Source organism: Ipomoea nil, unplaced genomic scaffold (assembly GCF_001879475.1).
Source record: "Ipomoea nil cultivar Tokyo-kokei standard unplaced genomic scaffold, Asagao_1.1 scaffold2823, whole genome shotgun sequence".
Classification (NCBI taxonomy): domain Eukaryota; kingdom Viridiplantae; phylum Streptophyta; class Magnoliopsida; order Solanales; family Convolvulaceae; genus Ipomoea; species Ipomoea nil.
Genome location: NW_017619251.1, coordinates 391,413 through 410,705, shown reverse-complemented (window position 1 = coordinate 410,705; position 19,293 = coordinate 391,413). Strand labels below are relative to the sequence as shown.

General features: G+C 35.4%; 1 protein-coding gene and 1 long non-coding RNA gene across 4 annotated transcripts in view; one reads left to right on the top strand and one right to left on the bottom strand.

The window, feature by feature from the left end:
- The window catches only part of LOC109158606 (protein SRG1-like), a 69,583-nt gene that overhangs the window by 42,780 nt on the left and 7,510 nt on the right, over positions 1 to 19,293 (bottom strand). Inside the window, exon 5 of one of the 3 annotated variants that reach the window (XM_019306487.1) lies at positions 19,210 to 19,277. The exons of 1 other annotated variant lie outside the window; for it this stretch is intronic. The gene's annotated coding sequence lies outside the window, so the exon portion shown is untranslated. Of the gene's footprint in view, positions 1 to 19,209; positions 19,282 to 19,293 lie in introns of those variants that run through there. One more of the 3 variants, XM_019306489.1, reaches the window with a different exon arrangement.
- LOC109158608 overlaps positions 1 to 19,293 on the top strand; it is a 32,844-nt gene that overhangs the window by 6,185 nt on the left and 7,366 nt on the right. Inside the window, exons 3-4 of the long non-coding RNA XR_002050418.1 lie at positions 4,986 to 4,998; positions 17,564 to 17,666. This is a non-coding gene — a long non-coding RNA (uncharacterized LOC109158608). The remainder of the gene's footprint in view (positions 1 to 4,985; positions 4,999 to 17,563; positions 17,667 to 19,293) is intronic.

Genomic DNA, 19,293 nt, shown 5'->3' with positions numbered 1-19,293 from the left:
AACTGTTTGAAAGGGTAGGGTTGCTTTGTAGGCATATTTTTGTAGTTTTCAAAGATTTGAGCTTGGATTCAATTCCATTGGTCTATGTAGTTAATCGGTGGACCAAGAGTGCATCATTGGGTCAAACTTTTGATATTGATGGTGTTGTTGTTGATCAATGTGGAGGTGTTGATGAGAAGTTGGTGATATTGAAAAATGTGTGGTTTGATATTCAAAGCTGTGTTAGTATGGTTCAGTCTGACATTGATCGTTTGAAAGTGTTTTCCCAGATCATAAGGACCACAAGAATATGTTTTTGGCTGATAAGGGTGGCTGTTCTTCTGCTGTTGATAAGAGGTCAGTCATCGAGTCAATATGTGGTTCTTCAGTCCCTTCCGAAGTTTCCATTCTTCCACCAAACAAAGCAAAGAACAAGGGTAGTGGTAGGCGCATTAAAGGTTGCAAGGAGATTACCATTGAACAAAGTAAGAAGGAGAGGACTTGCAAGACTTGCAACAAACCTAATCATGATAGTAGGAATTGTGTGTTGAGGAAAACGAAGGATAAGGTGTGCAGTTTATAGATACTCTAGATACAATTGTATTTACATTTTTTGTTGTCAAAATATGACTACGAGGGATTCTTTATAATGTTGGTTTAGTAGTTATGGAAGTAGTTCTTAGCTTAGATGGAATAATCCAGTGTTGATATCTCGTGTTAGGATGTTGTGTATTGTTGTTGCACTAATATAGAAGATTACATGCAGTTTTATTGCAGATTACATGCACTAATTGTTGCATGATTACTTGTGAAGATTACATGAAAGTTGATTACAAGTATAATTGTTATAATATAAACAATTAAATGCATTTACTAAGAAAAACGGTTGCAGAGTTTATTTGTGCACTTTCATATAAAAATATGATTATTAATAGTGTATTATATTGTATGCAATTAAAAGCATATTTAATTGCACTTGTAGGAAAAATTATTTGCTTTAACAAGGAAGATGTGTTGTACATGTGGCTTAATAGAGAAATGGAAGTAGTTTTAGCATATATGGAAATATAGCAGATCTAATTGCGTTAATATAAACAATTACATGCATTTATAACAAAAGGTGATTGCATTGATCTGACAGTAAATGTTAGGTGCACCAGTATATCAACTATATGCGCTTACAAGTTACAAGTATAATTGGGTGCATTCCTCCCACAACTAGGTTACTAGATATGCCTTACAGTAGAGTACAAGCACTTATGCTACTAGTACTTGCACACAAGTTTGACTTCATATAGTCAACATTCCAAAAGTAGTTACTAAATTCAAAGGCAACTCAAAAATTGGTTTGTTTAAAGATTTAGTTGCCTGCACCAAAAACACATTCACAGACGTTCACATAGAAAAAAAAAAACAATTAGGTGTCAATCACTTCTTTTACTTTGAGGCCTTCTGGAAATTTCTGGCAAGCTTCATGCATTCCTCTCGCTGTTCATTGGCTGGGCCATTCACGATCTCTGCAAGGTACTTCACCTGCAAGTTGTTTAGGTGTTCTCGATTTCCTTTTTCAATCCCACAGTCCCAACCCCTCACACCTTTCCCCATATATGTCTCCATGTGTCGCATAGCGAACACACCACAGTCAACTTTGTTCTCATCAACTCTCCAGCTCATTTCAAGTCTTTATGGTGTTAGTCCCCGTACAAGTTTGCTTTTTGCATCATCATTTTTGGATTAGAAGTACTCTGCCAGCATGTTTGTCTGTATTACTTGTAATTGTTAGTATACAAACTATCAATGTTAAAAGCATTAAATTTTATGAAATTGGTTGAGTAACTTTACCAGTGATTGTGGGATATCTGCATACTTTGGGCCTTCAACTGATAAATTGTCCAAGATGTCAAATCTTTTATTTTTGAAATTTATGCTGAGGACATAGTAGTGCTCAGCATGTACAATGGGGAACATAAACTGTAACACCCCCCAAACATGACCTATATAAAAGGCCTTAACACCTGCAGATCATACAACAAAACTAGCACAGCGGAAGATAAAACGAAAACTGGATAGAAGAAATCCAAACGGGGTGTTATGCCACGTCTACCAAACACGGTAAACGCTACGGCGATCAATCTGCAAGTGTATACATCTATCCCAAAAGGTAACAGTCTAACACTACAACGGCACACAGGCCACAAAACAAAGTTAAAGATACTAGACTACCGGCCTATAACATCGCGCTCGTCTAGACATCACCTGAAAGATACAAAGATAAACATTGGGACGACGCCCGGTCAGCGATAATTCTGGTAACCCACCAATACCGTTAAGTATCATACATAAATAGATATAAGATGTAAAACCATTTTCGAAACGGAATACATATATATAAGTCAAAACCAAGATCAACAGTCAACACAAGACTCATCACTCACAAGGATAACACGGGAAGACATCCCAAACCACAAAGGCTAACCACAACGCGAAGGATAAAGACTCACCCAACGGCAACACATGCCAAAGCAACACATGCCTCTGTGACTACACACGTCACGAGAGAAGAACACACAACACCGGCTTTACAATCCCACGCAACATCACCCATCACGAGTTGAAATGCCTTCCTTATGCCCTGTTCCAACCTTATGGCTACCCCCAACCTTATATCTTCTTCCAACCATTACCTCCAGGACCCCTGTACTTCTTAGTCCAACCTTATTCCCCCGGGACCGTCGTCCCCCACCAACGACCACCAACGAGGCCACCAATTCATAGTACACAAGGTACCGTACACGGAAACACATGCCCAGATAACACATATTATCCCCCAAAAACGTGAACCTTACACAAAGGCCACAACTCCATAATCACGTCACGGCCACCACGAGGACCGCTGCAATACCTTGGTGACTAGTGTCTCATACCACTAATCGTGCAATCCAGGTAAAGCCACACACGCACCACAACTCAACAGGAGTCAAACAACGGATCACAACGAAGGTATGAAACATACTCAATCAAGGAACGGGTCATAGCCCAACACATCAACAATGAATAACACAAGTTATCATCAACCAAACGTAAGGTACAAACAACACACACGCTAGCATTAAGACAATAAACTAGCATGCTTAACAACGGAGAAACTCAAGATAGTTCTGAGGAACACACAAGACACCTCTTGGTCCAACGAAACACAATGTTGAACACTTAGCACGATTCAAGACACCAAAGTCCTACATGAATACCTACCATATAGTTCTAGACTGATAGGCATATTTTACACTCATATTTTAGGTACATCTTTATAATAATTTTGCATTAGTTATTTAATATTATCTTATAATTAATTCTTTTTATATATAATATATAAGAATACATACTACATTACTACGTACCGTACTAGTTTATACATATATATATGCATTGTATATACATATATTATTTTAATATTATTTTGGTCCAATTCTTACCCTAAGACAAAAGAAACAAAATATGGTGAAGGACTTTTATTATTAACATTATTGCTTTGCTTCTTTTCTTCGTACATGTTCGTGTAGCAGCGGAAAACATCAACTTCAGCGCAAATATTTACAGAGAACAAAATTAACGGAACAATGTCGACTTCAGGACGTGAGGCACAAAAGTAGGAAAATAGGTGGTAGAGGTTCATTGAGTCTATTTTAAGAATACTATAAATAGTAGAAGTTTCCTATTGTAAAATGTTCATTCTTCCCCTCTCGATTATTCTATAAAGTTATTATCAATGTCCATTCGTTGCTAATTTCTTTAGCTTGGTTTAGTGAATTGAAGCCTCGAAATTGATTATGCTGTAAGATTATTTATTTATTTTTATTGTATAATTTTTATGCATTTGGGTATTAAATATTCTTCTAAGTTATTTGAATAGTTGTATCATTTAATTGCTGGGGAGGCCTACTAGTTATTTATTTGATATAATTATTTGCTATATTAGTTAATGTTTTGCTACAAATTATTCTAATATTCAGTAGCAACTGAGGTTAATTATTGACGGCTTAGTGATAATTGGTCTCAGGTAGAATATTTTCCTAAATTAAATGCAACCGCTTGTGCTTGTGTTATTTAGTTTTTCGGTTTTCCTAGTTCCTATTGCTGCTATTAAATTAAATCTATAGCGCTTGTCTTAGATTATTTAGTAGTTAGGGGTAATTAAACCGCTTGTGCTTTATTTACCTACAACTAAGGGAAAACAAAAATGAAATAATTTCACGACAAATATTCAATTGCATATTAATTACTTTATTAATCAATGATCAGTATTGAATTCCGGTGGTGGATCTTTACTAACCAAGGTTTCTTATTATAAGTGTTTTCAATATATTGTTTTCATTGCTTTATTCGTTTATTTTCTTTGATTATCACCTTCATACCAAAAACCCCTTTACTTTAATTTGAACACATACATTAAACTAGTTACTCCTCGTGGGATCGATCCTTACTCCCGCTACTACGTTTGTAAGGTTTTAATTTGGGAGCCTACGACAGCTCACCATAGACATACGAAACATCAAGAATACACTCAAATAGTTCCACAAAAGAACAACGGGAAGTCAAAAGACCAAATACCGAGTCAAACGAATCACAGGGAACAAATCCCATCTCAACACCATTGTGTTCCCCGCGGGTGGACCCACGGGTAGGCCCCTACCTGTGGTTCCGCCCGCGGGTACACTACCCACAAGCCTATGTACCGGCGGGTGGGCGGTGGGTAGGGCTCTCCCCGCCGTTCCGCCCGCGGGTACATACTCCTGTGCAAAAAGATCCCTTCGGGGATTTTCTTCTCCAAACACATAATCAAGTCCAAAACATGCCAAATCTCACCCAACACAACAAAATGACTTGAATCATGGAAAATTCCTAGCAATGGCACAAAGGAACCCTAAACACAAGCTCTAGATATGCAATATCACAAGACAAATGCATAAACCCTCACATTTCATAGCAAAACACAAGTAGAATCCAAGGAATCACATATAGGTAAGCAAAATAGGTTTTGTAGAGCATGTGTTACCTCTTGTAGACCAAAAGACTTCACTTTACACCACAACAAGCTCCCCACAAGGCTTACTTTCCAAACCCACTTCAAGATTAAACCAAAAGATCATAAAGATCCTACCTTTAAGAAAAAGACAGCTAAGATAGAACCAAAAACACAAGATGGACTTAGATCTTACCCTCCTAGATGCCCAAATAGGTGAAAGGTTGAATCTTGGAAGCAAATCTTGGAATCTTGACAAGGGTCTCAACTTGGCTTGGAGAATAAGCTACACTTCTTTTCTAGAGAGAAGGTGGAGCTAATTTCTAAGAATTGTAAGGAATGAAATGAAGAAGTCTTCTAGGTTAGGTTACAATACTAACTCTTGGTGAAAAGTCAAGAATACCCTTACTAACCTTTAGAAAGTGTAAGGAACAAGGGAACTCCCCCCAAAGCTCAAGGTACAACACAACTTTAAGGTTGACTAGTCAAATACTAGTCCTTGAGTATTAAAAATCAGGATTTTAGGAATTAATTCCTCAATTGAATTAGGATTAATTACTCAATTAATCCCTGGATTGAATGTGGATTTTTGGGGTGTCACATAAACTGTTTGAAAGCATAGAATTAGTAGTTTAGTTGCACAAATAGATATAGTTTATTGCAATATTGATATAAGTTATTTGTACAATTGCGTATATAGTGTGTAGCTTACCAACTCAATATTTTCAAGGCTTAATCCTTCTGTCACTCCAATTTCACCATCCAATCTCTCTGAAAATCTTCTAAACCTCAATGCATGGTCACCGTAGGGGGCTACAATCGTGAAAAGCTGCAATAAATGTAGATGTTAGGGTGCATTTTACAAATTTTTTTTTATATGTAAGGTTATTATAGTTGTAGTAAAACTTACGCATACGAATGTTGTTGCAAAAAATCTGCAAGGTGAGGTATTGCTACGGGCCCTTTCTTTATAGTTTAGAATTGTAGACCAGGCATCTACGACTCCAACCTTAATCTCCTTATCAATGGCCATGGATAACATGTCATCCCATATGATTGCCTTATCACCATATTTGAAAATCTCTTTTGTTCTGTTTGTAAATAATAATAATAATAGTAATAATAGTAATAATAGTAATAATAGTAATAATAGTAATAATAGTAGTAATAGTAATAGTAATAGTAATAGTAATAGTAATAGTAATAGTAATAGTAATAGTAATAGTAATAGTAATAGTAATAGTAATAGTAATAGTAATAGTAATAGTAATAGTAATAGTAATAGTAATAGTAATAGTAAATAGTAAATAATAGTAATAGTAATAGTAATAGTAATAGTAATAGTAATAGTAATAGTAATAGTAATAGTAATAGTAATAGTAATAGTAATAGTAATATAATAGTAATAGTAATAGTAATAGTAATAGTAAATAGTAATAGTAATAAAATAGTAATAGTAATAGTAAAATAGTAATAGTAATAGTAATAGTAATAGTAATAGTAATAGTAAAATAGTAATAGTAATAGTAATAGTAATAGTAATAGTAATAGTAATAGTAATAGTAATATAGTAATAGTAATAGTAATAGTAATAGTAATAGTAATAGTAATAGTAATAGTAATAGTAATAGTAATAGTAATAGTAATAGTAATAGTAATAGTAATAGTAATAGTAATAGTAATAGTAATAGTAATTAGTAATAGTAATAGTAATAGTAATAGTAATAGTAATAGTAATAGTAATAGTAATAGTAATAGTAATAGTAATAGTAATAGTAATAGTAATAATAGTAATAGTAATAGTAATAGTAATAGTAATAGTAATAGTAATAGTAATAGTAATAGTAATAGTAATAGTAATAGTAATAGTAATAGTAATAGTAATAGTAATAGTAATAGTAATAGTAATAGTAATAGTAATAGTAATAGTAATAGTAATAGTAATAGTAATAGTAATAGTAATAGTAATAGTAATTAGTAATAGTAATAGTAATAGTAATAGTAATAGTAATAGTAATAGTAATAGTAATAGTAATAGTAAATAGTAATAGTAATAGTAATAGTAATAGTAATAGTAATAGTAATAGTAATAGTAATAGTAATAGTAATAGTAATAGTAATAGTAATAGTAATAGTAATAGTAATAGTAATAGTAATAAGTAATAGTAATAGTAATAGTAATAGTAATAGTAATAGTAATAGTAATAGTAATAGTAATAGTAATAGTAATAGTAATAATAGTAATAGTAATAGTAATAGTAATAGTAATAGTAATAGTAATAGTAATAGTAATAGTAATATAGTAATAGTAATAGTAATAGTAATAGTAATAGTAATAGTAATAGTAATAGTAATAGTAATAGTAATAGTAATAGTAATAATAGTAATAGTAATAGTAATAGTAATAGTAATAGTAATAGTAATAGTAATAGTAATATAATAGTAATAGTAATAGTAATAGTAATAGTAATAGTAATAGTAATAGTAATAGTAATAGTAATAGTAATAGTAATAGTAATAGTAATAGTAATAGTAATAGTAATAGTAATAGTAATAGTAATAGTAATAGTAATAGTAATAGTAATAGTAATAGTAATAGTAATAGTAATAGTAATAGTAATAGTAATAGTAATAGTAATAGTAATAGTAATAGTAATAGTAATAGTAATAGTAATAGTAATAGTAGTAATAGTAATAGTAATAGTAATAGTAATAGTAATAGTAATAGTAAGCAAAGACAGTAGAGACTTTAATATATTGATGGACCAACATTGTTAGTTATATAGTCTTACGGTTCAACATTGGGATTATGTAGAACCCATTTGGCAATCATTTTTTCATTGTTATTCCATGCTCGGTGAACATCAACTGTTCTTGTCAAGTACGGAGACTTCAATGGATTGGTGATTTTCACTTGCCGCTTCTCAGCCCTTGGTTGCAGTGCCTGAGGTTGTTTTGGTACATTCTAATAAACTGCCACTGCTGGCTCTTCCTGTTGTGGTTGTGGTTGTGGTTGTTCAGGCAGAATCTATAATGATACAGTGCAACTACTTTGATCACAAAGTGCAAGTAGTATATTGTAATAATGCAAGTAAGTTTTTAAAGTTTCATTACCTCATCAACAGTCATCTGTGTTTGCTCTTCTGTTTGTTCCTGTCTTGTATCTTGGTCTGGTGTTGCCTCATCAGGTGAAGGGTTAAGAGGTGTTTTAAAGCTTGAATCTGCTACAGTCCTTGTGACATTTCGAATTGCATTTTCAATCTCTTCTTGAGTCAGCCCCAAGCTGAAACTTGGTCCCTCTGCTACCTTGTTCCTGCACTGCTCTCTTCTGGTGATTGCATCATCAATTGCATCAAATGCAGCAATGAACTCTGGGTTGTTCCAGAACTCTTCATTTTGTTGGGTCAATGTAACATCAGGGTTTGGAATTCCAAGCAGTTTCTGTGCAGATTCCACCATTTGCTTGAAGTTCTCATCTTCATCTGTATGCTCAGGTGCCTCTTGCGCCATTTACATTACTTCAAGCATTGTTTTTGCTAGAAGTTTTATCTTTTTGGCAAACCTGTGCATATAACTCTTTTTTTTTTTTTTTTTTTTTTTTTTGCAGTTAGTAAAAGCATGTGTTAATACTCTGAGTGCACAAATTCTAGGGTGTACATGCATATACAAAATAAATTTATTACACACAATGTATTATTAACATTTTAATATTGTTCAAACATTATATTGATGTGGTATGTATGATTTATGCACACAAGAAGTATTAACCATGTATAGGGATGTATTTAATCAACTAGTTAACCGTTTATTACTTTTTTTTTGTTACAAAATTATATGTGCACTAATACATATAACTTCATACACATATAATTTAATCTAGTTGCATAACATAAGATTATTGATATTTACCTGCTGGTCTTGATCATCATCTTGGGATTTGTTTGTGTCTGTCAGTTGCAGGACTTCTCCTTGTGCCTCATCAATGTAGCCGTAGCTGAAGCCACCCAAACTAATCTCAGTCTTTTCCCTCTGGTTCAGTAGACGCGTGTCCCATCCTTTGAATGTTGGCAATGCCCTAGGTACTGTTCTGTTGTAAAGCACAACTCTGTCAACATAAAAAACCTACAAAATATATAAAACAATGCTTAGTTTTGCTTTAGTAATCACTCGTAGTTGTGTGTCTCGTTCATAAAGACACTTACCGCCAGGAATAGTATAGACCCAGTGAACTTTTGTGATGTATTTTTGGCCCATGCAATTTTGCTGCTGACCAATGCGCTGAGTAGATACTCACACCAATTGAGCTTACTAATGTCATCCACATTTGCAAAATTCTTTATCAGGTGTGTGTTGACATAGCCAGTTGTACTGCCCTTTACAAACATTGTTGTTATCAGTATGGCAAGATGACGTTTGAACCATTCCCCGCCACTCTTGCAAGCTAGCATTGTTGCACACAACTTCTGAGGTGTTATATTCAAATCTTTTCTGGCCAACACTTTCTTCCATTCCTCAAGTAAGGTGTTATTGTCATCTTCTTTACATCTTCTCTCAATTTTGATTCTTCCATTAGGAAACCCCAGTGCTTGGGCTACATCCTTAACTGTGATGTGCAGCTCCTTTCCATCCCTCACACGTAAACAAGAGCTGCGTGGGTCATAGTTGTTTACAAGCCACCATCCCATTTTGCCAGGGACTTTTGAAATGTGTTGATGATGTAGGTGCTCAAACCCCATCTGTCTTACACTCTGCCATTGTTGATCGGTGAATTTCTCAAAAGCTTTTATAAGTTGGTATGGGGTTGCTCTTGCTGTTAAGGATGGGTAAGAAACAGCGTTGTATGTTTTTTCTTCTGCTTGTGTGTTTGTTTCTTGAACAAGTTTGGTTTCTTCATCATCAGACCCCTCTGTGGATTCATTGTGTTCATTTTGGGATTCTTCTTGTTCTTGTTCTTCAGCTTGGGATTGTTCCTGTTCAGATTCTGCACATTGTAGTTCTTCTGGTTCGGATTGTTCTGGTTCTTCATGTTCAGATTGCTCAGATTCCGTAGGTTGGGGCTCTTCTTGATTAGTTTCTTTCGGCTGGGGTTCTTCTTGATCAGGTTCTCCCGGTTGGGGTTCTTCAGGGGTGCACTCTTCAGGTGAGTCATCAATTACCATATGTTCAGTTGATTTCTTTAATTTTTTAGCATGTCGTTTAGACTTCCTGGAGCCTTCTTTGTATCTTTTTTGTCCTGTGAGAGTTATTTTTCAAATAAAAAAAAAAAGGTTAATCTCATATATAAACTAAAGTAATTTAAAAGGTAAATTGTGTTATAGTAGGTGCATGTATATTGTCATCTAGATGCATCAGTAGAGTGAAGTTGTTGTAGAATTATTTTAAATGACAATCAAGGCAGACTGCAAAATGAGAGAGCATTATCTAACATTTAGTTGCACTTATGTTGAAATCTAAACACAAGAATACATCAAAATTGTTGCATGATACATATTAACTGATAGGATATGTACACAACTTTAGGTGCACAATATTAGAGGAGTACTTGCAAATATAGCTTAAAATGCTTGCGTGAACAGAAATTTATAGTGCAGTAAACACAGATGCATGCATATAGCTTAAAATATTATTGTTTGGTACCATGCAAAGTGATCAGATGGTCTACAGTTGCTTAGGGCCTTAGATAGGCAAAAATAGTGTATTTTTTTTAACTATTTTGTCAAAGACACCTACACATTGTAGCATTATAGCAATAATTAGAAGTAAAATGCAGAAGAAACAAGAGAACATAACTTTGTTTTAAATGACAATTAAGGGCAAAAACAGAGAACATTATTTAACATTTAGTCGCACTGAAGTCGAAATCTAAACATAAGAATACATCAAAATTGTTGCAGAATACATACTAACTAACAGAATTGGAACACAAAATTAGGTGCACAATATCAGAGGAGTACTTGCAAATATAGCTTAAAATACTTGCATGAACAGAAATTTATAGTGCAGTAAACACAGATGCATGCATATAGCTTAAAATATTATTGTTTGGTACCATGCAAAGTGATCAGATGGTCTACATGTTGCTTAGGGCCTTGGATAGGCAAAAATAGTGTATTTTTTTAACTATTTTGTCAAAGACACCTACACATTGTAGCATATAGCAATAATTAGAAGTAAAATGCAGAAGAAACAAGAGAACATAACTTTGTTTTAAATGACAATTAAGGGAAAAAACAGAGATCATTATTTAACATTTAGTCGCACTGAAGTTGAAATCTAAACATAGAATACATCAAAATTGTTGCAGAATACATACTAACTGACAGAATAGGAACACAAAATTAGGTGCACAATATCAGAGGAGTACTTGCAAATATAGCTTAAAATACTTGCATGAACAGAAATTTATAGTGCAGTAAACACAGATGCATGCATATAGCTTAAAATATTATTGTTTGGTACCATGCAAAGTGATCAGATGGTCTACATGTTGCTTAGGGTTTTGGATATGCAAAAATAATGTATTTTTTTTTACTATTTTGTCAAAGACGCTTACACATTGTAGCATTATAGCAAAAAATATAAGTGAAATGCAGAAGAAACAAGAAAAATAGCTCTTTTTTACCTCGTTTAGTTGTTGGTTTTTTCACACGAACGACTGGGCTTTGTTCTTCGTCCATATTCTTGAGTGAAATCGAACAAACTTCGGTCGTTGTAGAAAAGGAGTGTGTTTTTTGAGAGTGTTTTTGAGAGTTTCTTCTGTGTCTTTTTCGGGTTCGTCGTTGCCGATGGAGGTTTTTGAGAGAAAGAAGACGGTTTCTAACTTTTGAGCTTAAAGTTTGTCGATAAAGGCCTTTCGTGTGTTGGGATTGTCGGTAATGTCTGTCCATCCACGTGTCCAGATCTAATCAATGAGAAACACTGATTTAAAAAAAAAAAAAAAAAAAAAAAAAAAAAAAAAAAAACGGTGGCATTTTCGGAAATAATTGAATATTGAATTGCAAGTAAAATGTATTATTGGTGCAAGTAAAATTTACAACGAGCATCAATACGAAGTTCACATATAGTCATAAGTAGTTGCATCTATTGTTATAAGTATTTGCCCTGGTTGGTATAAGTAGTTGCACCTGTAGGTATAAGTAGGTGCACTCAGGTGAATGAATGGTTGAGGGGAGTAAATGTTAACAAGGCAAAATTACATGCACTAATAGGTGAAAGTAGATGCACTTGTAAATGATTTTACTTGCACCTAGATGTTCAATTATTTACGAAAATGCCACCGCGTTTTTTTTTTTAATTTATTAGATCTGGACACGTGTCGCGCGCTGATTCGTTCGCATTTCCTTCCTGGGCACTTATTCGCACCTGAGTGCGTCCCTATATATATATATATATATATATATATATATATATATATATATATATATATATATATATATATATATATATATATATATATATATATATATATATATATAGGAAAACCATTTTGAAGCAGGAAGATATATACTTAGGAGACTCTAGCTTTAAAACCAAGAATAGACTCGACAAGTAGGGACAATCACATTCAACAGTTATAATCAAACATATAAAGACATCATCATATATCCAAAGGTCACAGGTTAATTTCATATCATTTATATCATCTTTCAATCAATATCTTTATCACATAAGCACACTTTGATTGCGCCACAAGACCAATCGCATGCCCATACATGAGGGTTAGCGGATATAGCGCTAACACGGCCCTGTAGCTCATTAAACCGTTGACGAGCTCAACTGCGGACCACAGCCCTACACACCGTTGACGAGCTCAATCGGTGGACCGTGGCCCTCTTTGTGGACTGTAGCTCTACACACCGTTGACGAGCTCAATCGGTGGACCGCAGCCCCTGTAAAACCGTTGACGAGCTCAACGGCGGACCACAGCCCTACACACCGTTGACGAGTCGGTGGACCGTGGCCCTCTTTGTGCACTGCAGCCCTACACACCGTTGACGAGCTCAATCGGTGGACCGCAGCCCCTGTAAAACCGTTGATGAGCTCAACAGTGGACCACAGCCCTACACACCGTTGACGAGCTCAATCGGTGGACTGTGGCCCTCTTTGTGGACTACAGCCTTACACACCGTTGACGAGCTCAATCGGTGGACCGCAACCCATGTAAAACCAATTTGACTGCAGCCAATATTGGGGAGCCATGCACATATAACACGTAGCAAGCACATGCAATTCATATTAACACATTGGGAGAGGAGAGAAAACGAATAATGAAACCTATGCGTGGTCATCCACATATAGGAATAGTCCTAAGGGGTTCATACATCTTTCACCTAGGTTACGGGGTACCAATTCAACTAGCATACAATACACAAGACTCTTTTATCCTACAAACGGTACCCGAAACATCAAACTAGACTTAGGCACGATAAACGGAGTCCGTCGGGACACCACGAGGGTTGGGGAAACATCAAACGGGGAAGCCAACATCCCGAGGTAGGGAAAATTCCAGCGGGTGGCAAGTCTCCGGGCAGCGAGTGCCTGGCGGTCAGTCGTCTACCCGCTGCCGGCGACGCCAATTTGGGCAGCGGGTAGGTGGCGGGTCCCCCTACCCCCCACTGACTCTTTTTCAATATATTGGTCCCGAGATCTTTCGTGGAATCCGAAACCATATTTAGACACTTTTAAACATAAACGACAACACCACGTAGTCAAATAGCGGATCAAAACCAAGAATCATAATGAACACATCCTCACATGACTTCTAAACATAATCAACACCCGAACATGCGAAATCCCACCCAAATGTATCAAGAACATCACAATACAAAAATTCCCAATTTAACCTAGGGCTCTAATCATATTCAAATCATCAAGATCATAGTTTATCTTTAATATCAAGAAACATCAAGATTTATCAAGAACATCACACAATCATCAAGATCCTCTTATAATCATCAAGATTATCAAGATCAACACATAAAATCATCTCATCAATCATCAAGATCATATCATAATTATTATAAAAGATTTATCAAGACACAAGCATAGAGGATGAGCCAAAGAAGAAGATTATAGCAAGGAAAATAGGTTTTGTTGAGACATGGGTTACCTCTTAGCCTTAATTAGATTCCTTGGCTATTAAGGTTCTTTCTCTAAGATCTTTTCTTCTTGATTTCTCCTACGTTGGTGATAAGAGAATTCTTGGGACTTCTTGTGTGGTGATATCTATTGTGGTGTGACTTCTAGGTGCCTCCTATGTCCCTATTTATATATCTAAGAGTCCTAATTAGGGTCTGAATGGTATGGGTTTGCTAATTCTATTTCTTATAGGATTAAGGGATTGGTTTTGGGGATAAGGGTCCATGGTCTATGGTGGACCCTTCCTAGTTAATTAATGGAATTTAATTCTCTTTTTAGGGTAAGAAATTAAATAATTAGTTCGAGTTAGAGGCCGTAACACGGGGTGTTACACTTTCCCATCACTCTTTGGTCAAATGGTCTTCCCACCACTCGATGGTCGATTGGTCTTCCCAACACTCGATGATCGACTAGTTTTCCTACCACTTGGTTGTCGACCAATCTTCTCACCACTTGGTGGTCGACTGACCTTCCCACCACAAGGTAGTCGACAAGTCTTCCCACCACTCAGTGGTCAATTGATCCTCCCACCACTCGGTGGTCGATTGGTTTTCCCACCATGTGGTGCTTGACTGACATTCTCACCACTCTGTGATCTCCTAGTTTTCCAACTACTCGGTGGTCGATTGACCTTTTCACAATGCGGTGGTCAACGGGTCTTCGTACCACTTTGTGGTTGATTAATATTCCCACCACTCGGTGGTCGTCTGGTCTTCCCACCATTCGGTGGTCGACTAACCTTCCTACCACGCGGTGGTCGATAAGCATTCCTACCATTCAGTGGTCACTGGTCGACTAGTCTTCCCACCACTCAGTGGTCGACTAACCTTCCCTCCATGCGGTGGTCGACAGACCTTCCCATCACTTGGTGGTCGACTAGTTTTCCCACCACGCGGTGGTCAACTAACATTCCCACCACTCGATGGTCGTTTGGTCTTCCTAGCACTCGTTGTTCGATTTAACTTCCCACTATGCGGTGGTCGACTAGTCTTCCCACCATGCAGTGGTTGATTGACATTCCCACCGCTCAGTGGTTGTCTAGTCTTCCAACCACTCGGTGGTCGACTAACCTTCCCACCACGTGGTGGTTGACTAGTCTTCCTACCACTCTGTTGTTGACAGACCTTCCTACCACACGTTAGTCAACTGACCTTTCCACCACTAGTTGGTCAACTAGTCTTCCTACCACGCGGTGGTTGACTAAAAATCCCACCACTTGGTGGTCGATCGGTCTTCCCACCTCTCAATGGTCGATTGACCCCCACCTCACAATGGAGAAATAAGGGAGGCACCACTCGGAGCGTAGTGGCTACCATATGGCACCCCTCTTTGCGAGACGACTGACTTTAATAGGAGCATGGGAAGGAGACCCGACCTTTGCGGTCGAAGTGTGCCTAAGGCACCCCCTCTTTCCTTAAAACCTTATTTGCCACCTCCCAAAGGTGTTAGGAGCATTGCGACCTAGGTTTTCCAAGATAAAACGTACTACGGTTTTAAGTTATGAGCCGCCAAACTTAGAACCCAGCGAACAAGAGCGTGGCAAGAACACAGATAGAAAGAAAGAAGAAGAGAATGGTTTCAAGAAGAAGAAGCTTAGATTTTGCAGTGTGTAAAAATCACCTGCTCTACTACAACTTATATTGGAGTTGTAGAATTAATAGCATTTAACATGGCATCCATGTTGGTTCTAACATTATTGTGGCATGACCATTTTTGGTCCTCCGTCAACAAATATGTTTAAATGACATTAAAAATGATGTTACTAATCATTCAAAATCCTCATTTTTCTTATTGGTAATAAAACCAAAAGTCTTGTGGATTTTTTGGAGTACACTTATCACTACTACAGAATTAGCATATAACGCCGGGTCTTTAACGTCGGCTATATGCATAGCCGAGATTAAAACCTTTTTGTATTTTTTTTTTAAAATAAAACATATAACGTCGGCTATTAAGAAATAGCCGACATTATAAATAAAATAAATAAATATACTACGACGTCGGCTATCTATTTAGCCGACGTCGTAGATTATTTTATTATTTTTTTTAAATATTCCATATATAACGTCGGCTATATCCTAATAGCCGACGTTATATAGTTTTTAAAAACAAATCACTACGCAGCCTTCTCCCTTCTCCCACCCTGCGATGCCCTTCTCCCTTCTCCCCACCGCCGACGCACAGCCAGGAGCCGTCGACGTCACTCTACCATCGCCCACCGCCACACTGCACCTTCATTTCTAGGTCTCCGCCGCATCGCTCTGCATCCGCCGCTACTCCGCCACACACAGACGAGCAGCCGACGCACCGCACCGCCGACGAAGGGCCGCACTGCACCGCCTTCCGCTTCCGCCGCACTGCCAACGCAATACGTACTGCCGGCCGGTAAGTTTTTATTTTCAGTTTTATATTTTTTAATTATTATTAATTTATTTCGAATTTTAGTAAATAATGATGATATATTTGTATTTTAGGGTTTATTGGTATTATATTTCTAATTTTAGTAAATAATGTTGATACATTTGTATTTTAGGGTTTATTGGTATTATATGTCGAATTATTATTAATTTATTTTGAATTTTAGTTGGTATTATAGCTGGATGGTGGCTTATGAGATTATCAGAGGTATTCTGGATAATGGTTGAGAAATTGAAAAACTGAAGCAGAAATGAGATTACCTCAGGTTGTGCAACAGTCTCTAAAGCATATGTGGTGGAGGAGGTTGCTGAAAAGGGATTGATCCACAATGGGAAATGAGATTCCTTTTTAAATGAGGAATAATGTGGTGGCCCTGTGGCTTGATGATTCTGAGAGCTGGACATGTAAGCTCTAAGGTTTGATTGATTATGCAAGAGGAATACTGGAATGGAAATGCAGGTTGAGATCTCTGGAAGGTGGAAGAATAAGGACCTCTGGTATGATGAGAGCTGATATCTAATCCATATACAGCAGCAACCTGAAGCTTTTAGTGGAAGGTGACTGCTGGCCAGATGTTTGATCTCTTCCTGGGAGAGGATAGCTCTGGTTTTCTTGAGGTTCTGCAGATTAGATGTATGAGATGGAGGAATAATGAGGTCCACCTTGTTGGGTGGACTCGTTGTGATAAGATTGAAGATCTGATCTGAGTCTGAGTGCTTGCAGCTACAATTCAAAGCTTTTAAGTGGAGTTTTGTAGCTGCCAAGTGGTTGATCGTGTTATGGGAGATGAGACCCTTGTTATGCAAAATCTGAGAATAGAGTTGCAGGTGGCTTATCTAGAAGCTGGTTTGCTGCTGCAGTGTACTAATGAGGTAACTTTGGCTGATTCACAGGTTGTGATCTGTGAAGATGAAGCCCCACCCTTAGCATTCTTTATTTGGCTTGCAGGTGTTAATTGATCAGAGCTGAAATGTAAAATATGATTGAGCGTTCCTAATTTTTCTAAAGGTAAACGAGAAGAAATCATGGAAAAGAGTTTATCTGACCAAGAGCAGTCTGAGAAGGATGATGAAATATCACTTTCTGATGGGAAACGAGGTGATGATGTTGTGTTCTCAGTCACGGGCCAGAAAACATAAGGAAAATTGAATAGAGAATAACAATTGGAAAATAAAGAGAAGAAAACACTGGGTTTGCTTGAGACCCAAAACTCCCTTAGACCCTTTTTGGGATTCAATTTCTGCTTGCATTATTCTCAATAATACTCCCTTTTTATAGGGTAAAATACAACTCATAGAATGGCTAAATAAGCTAAGTAATCTGCTGAAATCTTCTAGTTTATTTCTAAATAATTAAACTACCTAAATTAATTCAAAGAGTAAGAATAATAAGTTAAGTAACTATTTAGTAATTTCTAAATAACTATTTATTAGTTTCTAAATAACTATTTAGTAATTTATTAATATCTAAACTATGTAATATAATAAAATAAGACTTCCTAAAATTCTGGTCCCAAGCATGTATCAGATGATGATGTTGAGGAATATAAATTTTTGTTATATTAGTTTGTTAATAAATTTTTGTTATATTAGTTTGTTAATATAAATTTCTGATACAAGTGGATTCTCATCACACTATAAGTCATTAGGCAGTAGGCCCTCTTAAAATTGATATCTAATTTTTGTTGTGTTGCTCTGAACATAGCCGACCAAACCATATGATTTTTTAAATTTTCATTTTTATTTATTATTGTTTTCAATGATCTAAATAATTTTTTTTATTTTTTTTATTTTTCAATTACATAACACGTCGGTTTTTTATGTTAATTTTTTTTTTTTAAAATTAAATACATACAACGTCGGTTATTAATAAATAACCAACGTCGTATGTATTCAGAATATTTTTTAATATACATACAACGTCGGTTATTTGTTAATAGCCGATGTTGTATGTTTTAATAATTAAAATATATATATATATATATGTATATATATATATATATATATATATATATATATATATATATATATATATATATATATATATATATATATATATATATATATATATATACGAAGTCGGTTATTTATTTAGCCGACGTTGAATGTTTTCAATACAACGTCGCCCAGAACAACGTCGCTTTTTAGCCGACGTTAAAAGCGTTCTGTGTAGTAGTGTATGCACTAGACTTATAGTTTACCATGAAGTAGACTTGTGATTTTTTCAATTGCACTTTTTTATTTTTTCCTAATTTTGCATTATACTTATGTATTGATAGCAAATTTATTTCCAATAAGAAAAAAGGGAGGATTTTGACTGGTTAATAATGTCATTTTAACTTCATTTAAACATATCTAGAAGACCAAAAATGATCATGTCACAATAATACTAGACCTAAAGGAGGTTTTTTGTTTTGAAAAAAAAAAAAAAAAAAAAAAAGACTCAAAATGGACTGACACCTATAAATTTAGGATAAAAAATAAAATTAACTCTAATAAAAGAAATAAGTTTTTGAATTATTTAAGGAAATCAAACATAATAATAATAATAATAATAATAATAATAATAATAATAATAATAATAACAATAATAATAACAATAACAATAATAACAATAATAACAATAATAATAATAATAATAATAATAATAATAATAATAATAATAATAATAACCGTGAGATTACCCAAATAAAATTGATGTTACTGGTTTTTTTATTGATGTGTCATTGTACAGCAGTT